The sequence below is a fragment of the Dromiciops gliroides genome, chromosome 1, assembly GCF_019393635.1.
Source record: "Dromiciops gliroides isolate mDroGli1 chromosome 1, mDroGli1.pri, whole genome shotgun sequence".
In the NCBI taxonomy this organism is placed as follows: domain Eukaryota; kingdom Metazoa; phylum Chordata; class Mammalia; order Microbiotheria; family Microbiotheriidae; genus Dromiciops; species Dromiciops gliroides.
Window position 1 is genome coordinate 448,879,330 of NC_057861.1, and position 13,171 is coordinate 448,892,500.

The window sequence follows — 13,171 nt, forward strand, 5'->3', positions numbered from 1 at the left end:
ACAGGGTTAAGTGGCTTTCCTAAGGTCACATAACCAGTAAGTTTCTGAGGTAGTATTTGAACTCGAGGATAAGTCTTCCTGACTTTAGGTCTGGTGCTCTATCCACTGTGCCTCCTAGCCGCTCCAGTAGAAGGGTAAAGGAGTACAAAGTAGGAGTCACAGCATGAGTTTCATATGGACTTGCTAGAGAGAAATTCAGAGTACTTGCATCAGTGGCAGACTCAAAGGGCCAGTAATGCTCACCTTGTGCCAGTCCATAGCAGCATTCATCTGATTATATGCTCATTGAAATGCTATTGTTTCTTTGTCTTTTTTTTTTTTAAGAATTCAAATTCAATCCACAACTCATTTACTATTAGTATTATTTCATAGATTGCTTTTGGGGAAGACAATTAGTGTGGTAGAAAGAGCCCTTAGAATCTAAAGACATGAGTTGGAGTGTTGGCTCTGGTACCAGTTCTTTGTGACTGTAGGTCAAGCACTTAACTTCTCTCTATTTCCTCCTTTATGAAGTTGGGAGAGTAATGCTTACATTACTTACAAGGTTGTTGTAAGAAGGGCACTTTTTGACACTACCCAACATTACATAAATTTAAGCTAGCAGTATAACTACATTTGCACACACATACATACATATATATATATACACACACACTTACATATATATGTACATGTAGACATGCACACACATGTATGTGTGTTGGCATGTAAGTCCTTTAGGGTGGGGGTTGTTTCCACTTTGTCTTTTTATTCCCTGCCCTTAGCACAGTAGTAGGAATATAGTAAACTTTAATAAGTGCTTACCAATAGGTTTATTGATATATCCAAGATGTTGAAAGAACAATAGGAAAGCCTCAATTCAGCTCAAATAAGAAAGCATTGTCTGAATACTTGCTATTTACTAGAGACTAAGGGTATTAGACAAAATGAAAACAGTCCTTGCCCTCAAAGAATTTGCATTCTTGGTGGTGGTGGGGGACATATAAAAGCAACAAAATGTCTCTGGAGTGGTGCGAAGTAATGTGGGAGGGGGAGCAGTAATGACTGGGAGAGATCAGGAAAATATTCCTGGGGAAGATCTTCCTATAAGAAAGTGATGCCTGGCCTGTGCTTTGAGGGACCCTAAGGATTCCACAAAGCAAGGTGAGGAAAGAGTACATTCTAGGCAAAGGGGATGCTTGGGGAATAGCAAGTGGGCTAGACTGGCTGGAATATAGAGTATGTAAAGGTGAATAATGTGAAATTAGTCTAAACCACTGGGTTAGAGCTAGACTATGAAGGGTTTTTAATACTAAATGGAAGTACTTATATTTTATTTTAGAAACAATAGGGAGCCAATGAAAGTTCCTGAGGAGGGGATTGACATTGTCAGAGCTCTGCTTCAGGAACATCAATTTGGCAACTGTTCAGAGGGTGGATTAGAGAGGGGAGAGACTGAAGGGAGAAGTTAGGAGACCATTGTAGTAGTCTACTGAAGAGGTGATGAGGTCATGAATTAGGGCTGAGTCTGTGTGAGGAAAGAGGAAAGGACAGTTAAGTGAGATATTGTTGGAGTTGGATCAGCAGAACTTGCAAGTGAATGGATACAGAAGGTAAAGGAGAATCAAGAGTCAAAGAAGACTCCAAGGTTGTGAACCCATTTAACTGAAAGTATGATGGTGCTTTCAACAAATATTGGGATGTTCAGGAAAGAGTTGGAGTTGTTTTATTTTTTTGGAGAGGGATAACAAGTTCTCTTTGGGGCATGTTGAGTTTAAGATGCCTTCATGGTGTTGAATAGAGCCTCTGTGAATGATTCATTGGAAAAAGTGCATGAGAAGAAGTAGAAGGCATGTAATGAATAGAGAGAGATCAAAACTAGTTAAAAGAGATCAATAAGGGTTCTACTGAATATTGCATACTTAAAATTTTGTTTTCTATTTCCTAAGGTCAAGGGAAACTAGTTTTTAGACTTTGTCATCTGTTCTCACTACCTATGCCACCCAAATCCTTGTGACACAGTGTCATGCTGAGTGAAATATTGTTTTGTGGTTTGGGGTCATTGCTATCTTACAAATGTTAATGAAGATAAGTTTCTTTTGTCCATGATCCATAACTGTATAATTAGAATACAAAACAAGATAAAAATATGACTCAAAGTAAAATAAGTATACATTTTCTTGGAGAAAAAAAAATCGCAAATTCGGCTTACTTCCTAGCATAATGATATTCACTTTCCTCTCAGTTTTCCCTAGTCAGTGGAAGCATTATTCACTTTCATGCTCTTCAAAGGTTAACATGCACCTTTCCACTGGTGAAATCACTAAAATTCCTGTATTAATCCAAACCATAATATTTGAAGAATTGTCTATGAAAACATGTTTGTCAGGGTATCTTAGAATCCCTATTTTTTCTTATTACTAACATAAACATTACGTGCATTTCCATCATAGTGTCTGCTTCTTTAAACCCTTTCACCACTGTGGCCTCAGCCAATGTTTACATATTTCCTGTTTTAAGGCACTTTATTTTCATCTTGAGACTTCTGTATACTTTAAAAATCTTTGCTTCATAGACATTGCTGTGATATTCTTCTAGGACCTAACTATATTAACATGAATAAATTTTATTCTGGATTCCTTCATACTTCCCCAAACCAAATCAAATTAGAACTTTCTTCCTATAGTCTTTCTGTATTTCTAAAAAATCAAAATCTGAAGATTTTGCACACTTTTAAGCATTCCCTATTTGGACATGATGGTCTTTTTATAACTTTTGGCTCAATAAACAATATCTGTTGGAATATTATGGTCAAGTCAGATCAAATTAATCTACCTTCTGTGTGTTTTTAAAATTATTGCTAGGGGCAGATAAGTGGCACAGTGGATAAAGCACCAGCCCTGGATTCAGGAGTACCTGAGTTCAAATCCGGCCTCAGACACTTGACACTTACTAGCTGTGGGACCCTGGGCAAGTCACTTAACTCCCATTGCCCTGCAAAAAAAAAATTATTGCTACCACTGTATTTTAGAATTAATTGATTGCTATTTATATATTAATTGCTATCATGCCAGTTTTTGCAGTAAGCATTTATTATTAATGAATATTTATATTTATAAAATAGATTTAAATATATATTTATATCTCTCTATCTATCTATCTACATACATATACAGAGAGAGAGATTAGTAAAATATTGAGCACATCTCCCAAATTTCTCATAAGCTCAGGCATTCATACCTACATAGTCCTAAGGGGAAGAGCAAGTACCAAGGGAAAGTGAGGCCAGAGAGAGGGACAAGAGAGGGCAAAGAGAGCCTGACCCTGGTGTGGCCAAGGGTTTTATCCTCTTTAAATAGAGGCAGGTCATTGTAAGCTAAACTAATTGGTTATAGCATGATTCAGTTCTATTGATTGACATGACTTTAAGGTGCTCTAAATTAAAAATGAACTCAAAGAGTATGCAACAGAAGGGAAAATTCCAGTATCTAGGTGTGGCTCTTCACTTAACTAAACAAAAGAATGAATCTCCATTTCTTTTGTTTCCTTGGGTTTATCCCAGACAAGATTTGATGAAGTTCTTCAAAAACTGAACTGTCTGGAATGGGGACAGGGTGGGAAAGAGAGAGAAAAGGCTGAAACTGATCTCTGGGTCCCCCCAAGAAATTCATTATTAATAATTATTTTCTCACCCTCCCATTCATCAAACACCATCTTCAGTGAATTAGTTTGGATGAAACCAATAATGTTGTTAGCAATCAGGAAAAAAATGGCAAAATAAGTGTTTTAAATTGAATATCTAAAAGATTCTTCTTATCGAAAAAGGACTTAAAATGTCACATAACTTCCTCACAGTTTAGATCCTTTCATTTTGACCACAGATGCTTTCCTAACCCAATCCGAGGGGTGCCTATTTTTCTGTGATTTAAAAAAAAAACTTTAACAAAACCACAACTGGGTTTCTAAAATATACAGTATATTATTTCCATTAAAAGTAATATTCCTGATTTTTCAATCTTTCTGAAAGCACTTCTCTTTTCTAAAAAAAGATACAATTGAATGAAATCTAAAAAATATGACACAATGAAAGCAACTGTATGTTCCTGTGATATTATTACAATAAGTGGGAGTACAGATGGCTTTAACCTTCTGTCACAACAATTGGATGGCCACCACATTTTAATAATAAAACCTCTAGAGAAAAGGAGGAAGAGTGCTCGGTTCTTTTTTTTTTTTTTTAGTAGTTTCTTCTTGGAAGAAATCTCATGTTACCATAAATTAATGTCTTGGTCTAAACAGAAAAAGGTGAAATGAGATGGTGCTAAATTTGCATTCAGAAGACTTGGGTTCATTGCCTGGCTTTCTAGTTACCATTTGTATGTCCTTAGGTAATTCAACTTCTTTGGGACTCAGGTTCCTCATTATAAAATGCTAAGTTTTGACTATGTGATCACCATGGTCCCTTTCAGATGTAACCCTACAGTACATTTTTAGGTCCCTTCTCCCACCCTAACACCATTTTGGGAGGGGTGTGGGGCAATAAGGGTTAAATGACTTGGTCAGGGTCACATAGCTAGTGTCAAGTGTCTGAGGCCAGATTTGAACTCAGGTCCTCCTGAATCCAGGCAGGTGCTTTATCCACTGCCCCATCTAGCTGCCCCTACACCAAACATTCTTTTTTAATTTTTTAAATTTTTTTTAGTGAGGAAATTGGGGTTAAGTGACTTGCCCAGCGTCACACAGCTAGTAAGTGTTAAGTGTCTGAGGTCAGATTTGAACTCAGGTACTCCTGACTCCAGGGCTGGTGCTCTGTCCACTGTGCCACCTAGCTGCCCCACCAAACATTCTTAATAGGAATAGGGCCAGGACCTGTGATCTCAACTGTATGTCAAGCTCATTGATGTCAAGCTCAAATAGAAAAAGTGGGGTGGGAGGAGAGGCACTAAATCATATATAAGGGGCTGAATATTGGCTTAAAAAACCACATATTAACATTATGTTCTATTGCATTTGGATTTATTTTGTTAAATATTTATCAATTACATTTTAAGCTGGTTCAAGCCTCAATTAAGAGTCTCTGTACCTCTGGTATAGCAAACTACCAGATAGGGAAACTCCCTATGCCAATGCAAGTCAACTCCTTGTCTGTTTTAGATAGTTGCCTAGAGCAAGTAGAGGTTAAGTTACTTGCCCAAGGTTACAGACTGTGTCAGGGATGAGACTCGAACCCAGTTCTAGCTGGTTCCAAGGCAGGCTCCCTTTCCATTATAAAAAGCTGTCTCTAATTGCTAACATAGTCATCAATTTACAGTCATCTGAGCCATCTATTAGATATTCTTTGTCTAAATTTCTATAAACTCTGCATAATTAAGGCTTGATACTCAGTTCAAATAGTAACTGTGCTAAACACCATGGAAGATAAGTAAGTAAGAAAAGAAAGTATCTCTTTCTTTAACAAGTACGTTTTCATTGGGGAGGCAAATCATCTATCTGTGTATGAAATAACTGGAGAAGAATGAAACACTGTATGGGATAAAATGGGAAAAAGGGGATACCCTTAGATATACAAGGTCAGAAAAAGACATTGATGCTGGCATGAATGACATCATGGAGGAAGTACATATTCAAAGATAGGAAAATGCAGTTTGGGAGGTAAGCAGGGACTTTTGGGGAATCTACTACAGCCTGATCTACCCAGTTGATCCAGAAACTTTGAAATATATAAACTAAACCAAAAGATCAGCATTTCTGTAGATGTTTATTTATGGAAGAAGGGAAAGATATTCAGTATTAACCATAAGTATAAGTTGAGGAACGTTATGGTACAGCTGCTATTTTATGATTAAAGCCCCGAGTAAGGGCAATATTCGCCATCATTCGCCTACCATTATTCTACCTTATTGAGGAAAAAATTAACATACAAATTTTTCCTTAGTTGAAATAATGATCAATAAAAATATTGCAATTTAAAACTGCCCAATTAAAATGTAATACAATTATTCATTACTCATAAAACAACGTATTATGGTTTTCCTAAAAGAGAGACCAATTGTATTCTGTGCTACACAGCAACAAATCACACACACAGCATAATCTAGTGAAAAGCAATAGACCAAGGGTTGGGGGGTGGGGTGGGGAGAAGGATATCCTCTTAAAGGGTTCCACCTTCTTTCCATCTAAATTTATGTCAGCCTATGCAAATCCTACATCCTTACCCGGTCGCTAAAGCAAGGCACCAGACTAAGATGTGGAGGGGGTTGGAGGAAGAAGGAATGAGGGAGGAGTAAGAATAGGGGAAAATTTATAGATAGGATTTGATACTGAATGAAAATTTAGATTACATACCTAGTATGTTTTTTGCTCCCTTTCTTCCAAAGAGGAAATGACACTTTAGATTCTCTGGGATGCTGGAACCACATGCAAAAAAGGATGGGCAAATTTGTCATTCAGAATTTATGAAGGATGTTTTTTTTTTTTTCACTGACTAAAAAGAACAAATCAAACACTAGGTTTCCAATTCTGAAAATTAGCAGACTCTGGAGAGCCAATTAAACATTATTCCCCTATCTCGACTCTGTTTTAACATCCTTCTTTATTGCACACTGTTACTTTCTCTCACAAGGTAGGTAGATGGTGTTATCAGGCTAATTTTGGGACAGTTATCATTATAATGTAATTTTTGCAATTATGTGGTAGACCAGGTGGCAAGACAGCATGGCTTTGCCTTGCCAAGGTGCAAAACAAATTCAGTGTTCAATCAACCTGAGAGAGAAAGGACAATTCTCATTTGCATAAACATGTAGCCACGGAAACGAGATGCACAGAGGTATAAGGGGAAAGAGACCTATTTTACATGATGTGCATAGAATATTTGACAGTTTAGATGGGAGGCGTCATTGATGTGGGTAGGAATGGTACGGTTGGTTGCCATGGATATGGTTTTCCCTACTGGCAGTGCAAAGATTGGCAGGGATGGATGCTGGGAAAAAAAAAAAGCGCCCAAGCCACTGCAACACTGTGGCAGCCTCATTCTTTTCTTTTGTTGAAAAGCTATGTATCCTTTCTGCCCTAATGACAGCTCATCTAGTATGCAGTGTAATCTAGAAACACTGATATTTCTATAATAAATCATTTATGCATAATATATATATTTATACATTCCATACACATATATAAGTAGGAGTGTGCATGTATATATTTGGAATAACATGTATGCAGATTAATGAAAGGGATTGAAATTTAGGAGAAAAAATATTCACCTGTTCACTTTTCTTTCAGTGCAACACTGGAAAAATTAATTTGGGAAAATCCTTTAATGTGCAGTTATTCATTATATAGGTTATGCAAAATATATAAATATTCTTAATTATCTTGTAGTTCATGAGCCTGTAATTGCACTATATAGGTCTGTGGGATATGGCAAACAATAAAAGGATAGGAAGGAGGAATAGCTTTTACTAGAGGCCTAGTATATGATTATAGAACTTCAATGTCTCTGAATTTCTGTACCTTGTCCAAGCAAATGGTACTCACCTGTGAGAAAGAAAGGGTTAGTTTTTTTCTAAAAAACAAAAACAACCCTCCCCGCCAGACATCCATAAGCTTCTAAAACATCATTCAACACAGTAGAAACAAAAATAAACCATCTGAACATTTCTTCAGAATAGCTGAAGGCATTTAGTATTTAATTGTAAATGCTCACCCAGTCATTATCTTCCGTTTTGATATGGCTAGTTCAGAATCATGCATTTGCTGGGCACTGGAGTTTTGAAGCCATCTCTTGTATCTGGGCATGCATTCAGTAATGTGGACGATTTCAGGACAAGGGGTAAAGGGGTCCCATGATGACAATTACTATCCTACATGTGAGCAGAACTGAGGGGCTTGGTTGTCATCAGTACGCAGAGCTGCATTAACCTGAGGTTTAAATTCTGATATATAAGTTCTTTTGACCTTGTGAGCTTTCTTCTTGGCCCTTTTCAGACCCGGGACACACATTGAGCAGCAAAGGATTCCTTAACTAACTTAACAAGGACATGAGAAATGCTAAAAATAAAAGGACAAGTGAGAGAAGCTGTATATATTGTGAGATTACTGAATCAGGATTAGTTTAGGGGCAAGAAAATGTGAACTTCTTTTCCTTAATCATCTACTTTCTTGTGTATATAGCCTGAATTTACAGGATAATTGTCAACTCATATATCTCTCCAAATTAAGATGTAAAAGGGTATCCAGGAGAGAGAAATAAAAGGAGTACTATTTGATTCAGAATCATCTGTTTTCCTGTTTGCTTTTTTTATACCCATAGGAAGGAACTTTAATAACTATGAGAAGGAAAATGAAAGAATGAACAGTTTCCACTTATATCAGACAGATCCTCCAAACTACCAGCTCCCTTGTTTGTTTATTTGTATGTTTACAACTGTTTGAATGTCTTAAAAGAGTAAATTTCAAAATAGACTCAAGTGACAGACAGGTGACACTGGTTATTGTCAGACCTGTTTCATAACAAAAGTATATTTCCTATCTGTGGGCCGCTTACAGCGTAAACTGGTCCAAAGCATTCTTCACTGCCCTGGCCATGAAACCATTACAGTATCTGTTAGATACCTGGCCAACAATGAATTATGGCATCTGTTCAATAATAGTGCAATCAGGTTTTCTCTGTCAAGGAACTTTGGTGTGTGTCATTTGTTTTATGTTTATATTCATTAAGTTTTCATCACTTAGTTCATTTCTCGCTGAACTTCATATTGGTGCTCCCCTGGTAATCCAATGTCCTTTCTTAAACACATCAGCACCAGTATCCTTTTGTTTTTATTTCCCTGAACTGTTCATTAGAAGGTGATCTATTATGTGAGTCAAGGGAAGAAAATTTTGTGTATTTTTTTTTGTGGGTCAATGAGAGGTAAGTGACTTGCCCAGGGTCACACAGCTAATACATGTCAAGTGTCTGAGGCCAAATTTGAACTCAGGTCCTCCTGAATCCAGGGCTAGTGCTTTATCCACTGTGCCACCTAGCTGCCCCCAAAACTTAGATCTCAAGTCTAAAATGTTTTTTTTCTATCACACTATCTGGTTTAGTCTTTAGTATCTCTAAGAACTCTTGTAGCACTGTGACATTGTCATTGTTGGTGTGTCTACAAACTATGTATTAGCCATATAGATCAGGGTGAAAAAATATTTAAATTTGTTAAGATTTTTTCCTATAGGTAACAAATTGTAATAATCCACAGATCTAACTATGCTAATATCCATACCACCACACATAGATACTGTCAGTCCATGTTTTCTCTGTATAAGTTTATAATTTTATTTTGTTTTTCTTCATTTCTTTAGCATCTTCTGTTCTCTCCTTGTTTTCCTCATTCCTCTTGCTCCTGTTCATGTTCTATTATTGTCTGTGGCAGATATGAAAAGCCCTGTGGGTAAGGAGAGAGGTGGGTGACACTGGAATGTGTTAACAATGGCCTGGACCACCTGGGGGCACTCCAAAGAATTTAGCAGGCTTTTTTACTTTATATAAAATATTTAGGTGCTATAGTGATAAGCACCATCTAGATAATTGTGGGAATGAATAAATGCTTCTTCTGTGTATGACAGACATGAATCAAAGCTCTTAAAAAATCCGTTTCTAACTCAAAGACTTAAAACTACTATTCAACATTAAAAATCAATTCTTGGTATGTAGGCATAAAGGAAGAGTATGAATGTGATTATTTTATGAGCAAAGACCTGATTATTTCATGCTGTGAATATGATTCTTCAGTGGTCAGAAAGGGAATTCTGAATAGATCTGCTTTCCTTGGGCAAGTGGGCACTTGCCTCAACTTCACTCATAAAAAACCAGGATAGAGCCACATATGCTCTCTCTGCCTTAAATACTTTCATTTCAGATCAGATTTGCAGCATGACTCACATACTCAATTTCCAATATTAACACCCCCCAATTTTTTTTAGCACCTTCAATATGTATGTAGGTTCTTCTTTCGACCATGTTAGATGGTTCATGAGCTTATTCTTTTAAGAACATTAGTTAAATGTCTCTTTATGTTCTGGCCACACTAACTTCAAAGAAAAGATATATTTTTAAACATTGTATCCCTTTCCTCCCCAAATATAACTGTTCCCTGTTTTCTCAGAATCACTTAAAATACAGTCGAGCTGGCAGGAGAATACAGCAGTGACCTGATTGCTTGTTGTAATCTATCTCAGAAAAAAAAACCTGACTGGGAAAAAGGAAAGCAGAGCTCTCTTAGGAGATCTGCTATGAACTCGCTGAAAGAACATTTCAGTCCTTGCTGTCTCCGTTTTTTTCATCTGGAAAGTCATAACTTCTGCTGTTCCTCAGGGGGGACATTTTGAAACAGAGGATTCCCAGCTCTTTCGTGATGTTACTTTTAGCTCTCCCAGTCTTTTTGATACCTCTCCCTCCCTGATCAGGGCAAGTGTGTTGGGCTATCGATAGTGTCATTACAGGTCCCTGCCAGGGAGTGCTGTCAGGGCAAGTTGATGACTGGGAAGGGTCTATCAGGAGTGGGGACGCCAACCAGGTAAGACTTAGAGAGCCACTAGTAGATTTCTTTTGACACAGACACAAGCAAACTACTAGGGGGCCTTCTGGAAGAAAGAAACTCTATTTTCATGGGCTAATGGGTTCTTTACCTATAATCCAGTTTTTTTTAAAACCTCCAAATGGCAAAGTGCATAACCTACTTATTATTTGGCAAGTGCTATAGCATTCTTAATATAGCTTGAATTCCACTACAATGGGGGTTTCTTTCCTTTTGAGCAAATTATACAGAGATATTTGAACTGCATTAAATTTTCTCTCACAAATTCCTCTAATTCCTTCTTTTAGCTACCATAACTCCCTAACTCCCTTCCTCTATTATATAAAAAAATTCTCCTCTTAGGCTATTTGCCCAGAGAAAATGGGACAAGATATTTCTGATATTGTAATTGTTGAGTGGTAAAGGCACATTTCATTCAATATTAACCTCAAATTTTATTTTTTCTTCCCTTCAAAATGTCACATCTTTTTCTTTGTTCTTTCTTTTTTTAACTATGTCTTTACTCCATGTCACCCATGACAACATCAAACCATGCACCAATATGGACTTCTCCTTATCCAGGCTACTTCAGATGATGATGCCCTTCACCACTCAACCGAAATCTGAACTCAGAATCACCACTCTCAAACTGCTATTCATCAATTTTTTTTCATGTTGTCATGTAACCATGCTCTGGATTTTTCTAATGTGTTTATCTCTATCATGAATTTTACCTATTGTTGTAGTAGTAATGGATGATATGATTTACAGCTTAACAAAATTACTTTTAAAAACTTTAGATAAACTAGTAAATCAATTTTTATGATCATCAACAGCCCAAAGTTCTGTAGGTAGACTTAATTTGCCTCACACTCTTCAATGTTTTCCTGATTTCATCTTAGGTGAACCCCATGGCATAAAACAATTCAGTACGCAATACTCTCATGCATAATCCATAGCTATTGAATTCAATTGTAGTAATTGAATAATGGCGTCCAGATTAGGATGGGGAAGGGAAACAGGTGTCAGGTATTTTCCTGGGCATTCCTTTTCTTTGAAATTTCTTTTCTTTCCTTTTTGATGACCTTTATGTCAAGGAATCAAATTCACCATTGCGATCACACATTTCACATCTCCTCATTTTTGAAGTTAAGTATTTTGCTACTAGGAAAGCTAAACTCCTTATAGATTTCTTACTCGGTAGTGAAAATGGCAGAATCCAGGAAGTAGAGGGGAGCTTGAGATCCAAGCCCATGGGGAATTGTCGAAATTCTCAAGAACAGGTATTGAAAGCAGCAAGATATTATTTGTCTTGTAACTGTGGAGAAAGTAAATTGACTATTGCTTTTTACAGAGTCACCCTCCTAATGCCATGAGTCAGTGATATGCCAAATAATAACTCTGTAGTTCAGAAATATTAATATACTTCCAGTAAGTAAGGAATGGATTCCAATCTCACCAGCAAGATCAGGGCTAATGTTTGGAATATAGTTTATAATTTTCACAGGAAAAGTGTTGAACAGGACTGGCTGTTACTCATAATTGGATGTGACAATGGTAACTTGGCACTTTTTGCTGGAGACGTTGTAAGATCTGTTTTCATGACATTCTTCCAACTCTAAATTTCATCTTCTTATGATCCACCTGAGTGGTGGGAATCTCAGCCCCTGAATGGTGACAGTGATAGACAGTGGTATTCAAAAAGACAATGAGGGAGTACAATAGAATCTCCAAGTTTGCAGATAGGTGGTGCTTAACTTTTCCGGGTTGTAAAACGCTTACCTGAGGTGCGTGAACTCTAAGAAAATCCCAAGAGACTGTGAGATCAGTAAGAAAAATGAAGACTCAGCTTTATGGTGGGTAATGCCTTTATGGAAAAAGAATTCATACTAGTCTTGTAAGATGTGGTACTAAGCTATCAGTTAGCTATAATAAGCAATGGAGTGTGTACCTGGAAGAAATCAGCCCCATCTGCTACTACAACCCAATGGGTCAAGGTAGTGTTTGTGGCAAAACATGTGGCAACTAGGTGGCACAATGGATAAACACCAGGCCAAGAATCAGGAAGACTCATCTTCCTAAGTTAAAATCTGGCCTCAGACACATACTAGTTACATGACTCTTGGCAAAACACTTAACCCTGTTTGCCTCAGTTTCCTTATCTATAAAATGAACTGGAGAAGGAAATAGCAAACCACTCCAGTATCTTTGCCAAGAAAATCTCAAATGGGGTCACAAAGAGTCAGACACAACTGAAAACAACTGAACATATGGATGACATGGGGGTAGGTGCTGGAAATCAAAGAAAATACATACAAAATCTGAGATATGTATACATGCAATTTTTCTTTTGCCTTGTTTGTACATATCTGTTTATATTAGATTATGAGCTAAGAGTACTAAGAGTAGCAGTTTATTATATCTCCAGCATCTAGAACAGTGCCTAAAACATGCTTAATAAAAATTTGTTAAAATATTTGTTGACTGACTGACTGCCTGAAAGGGATTTTTGAAGGGCAGAGAGAGCAGATAGGGAAATTTAGGATTCAAGTCTGTAATGGTACCCAGAATGCACAAAATCTTACTAAGTATATTGGAGTAAAAATAGCCCTTTTTCTCCTAAAAAATTTTGGAATACC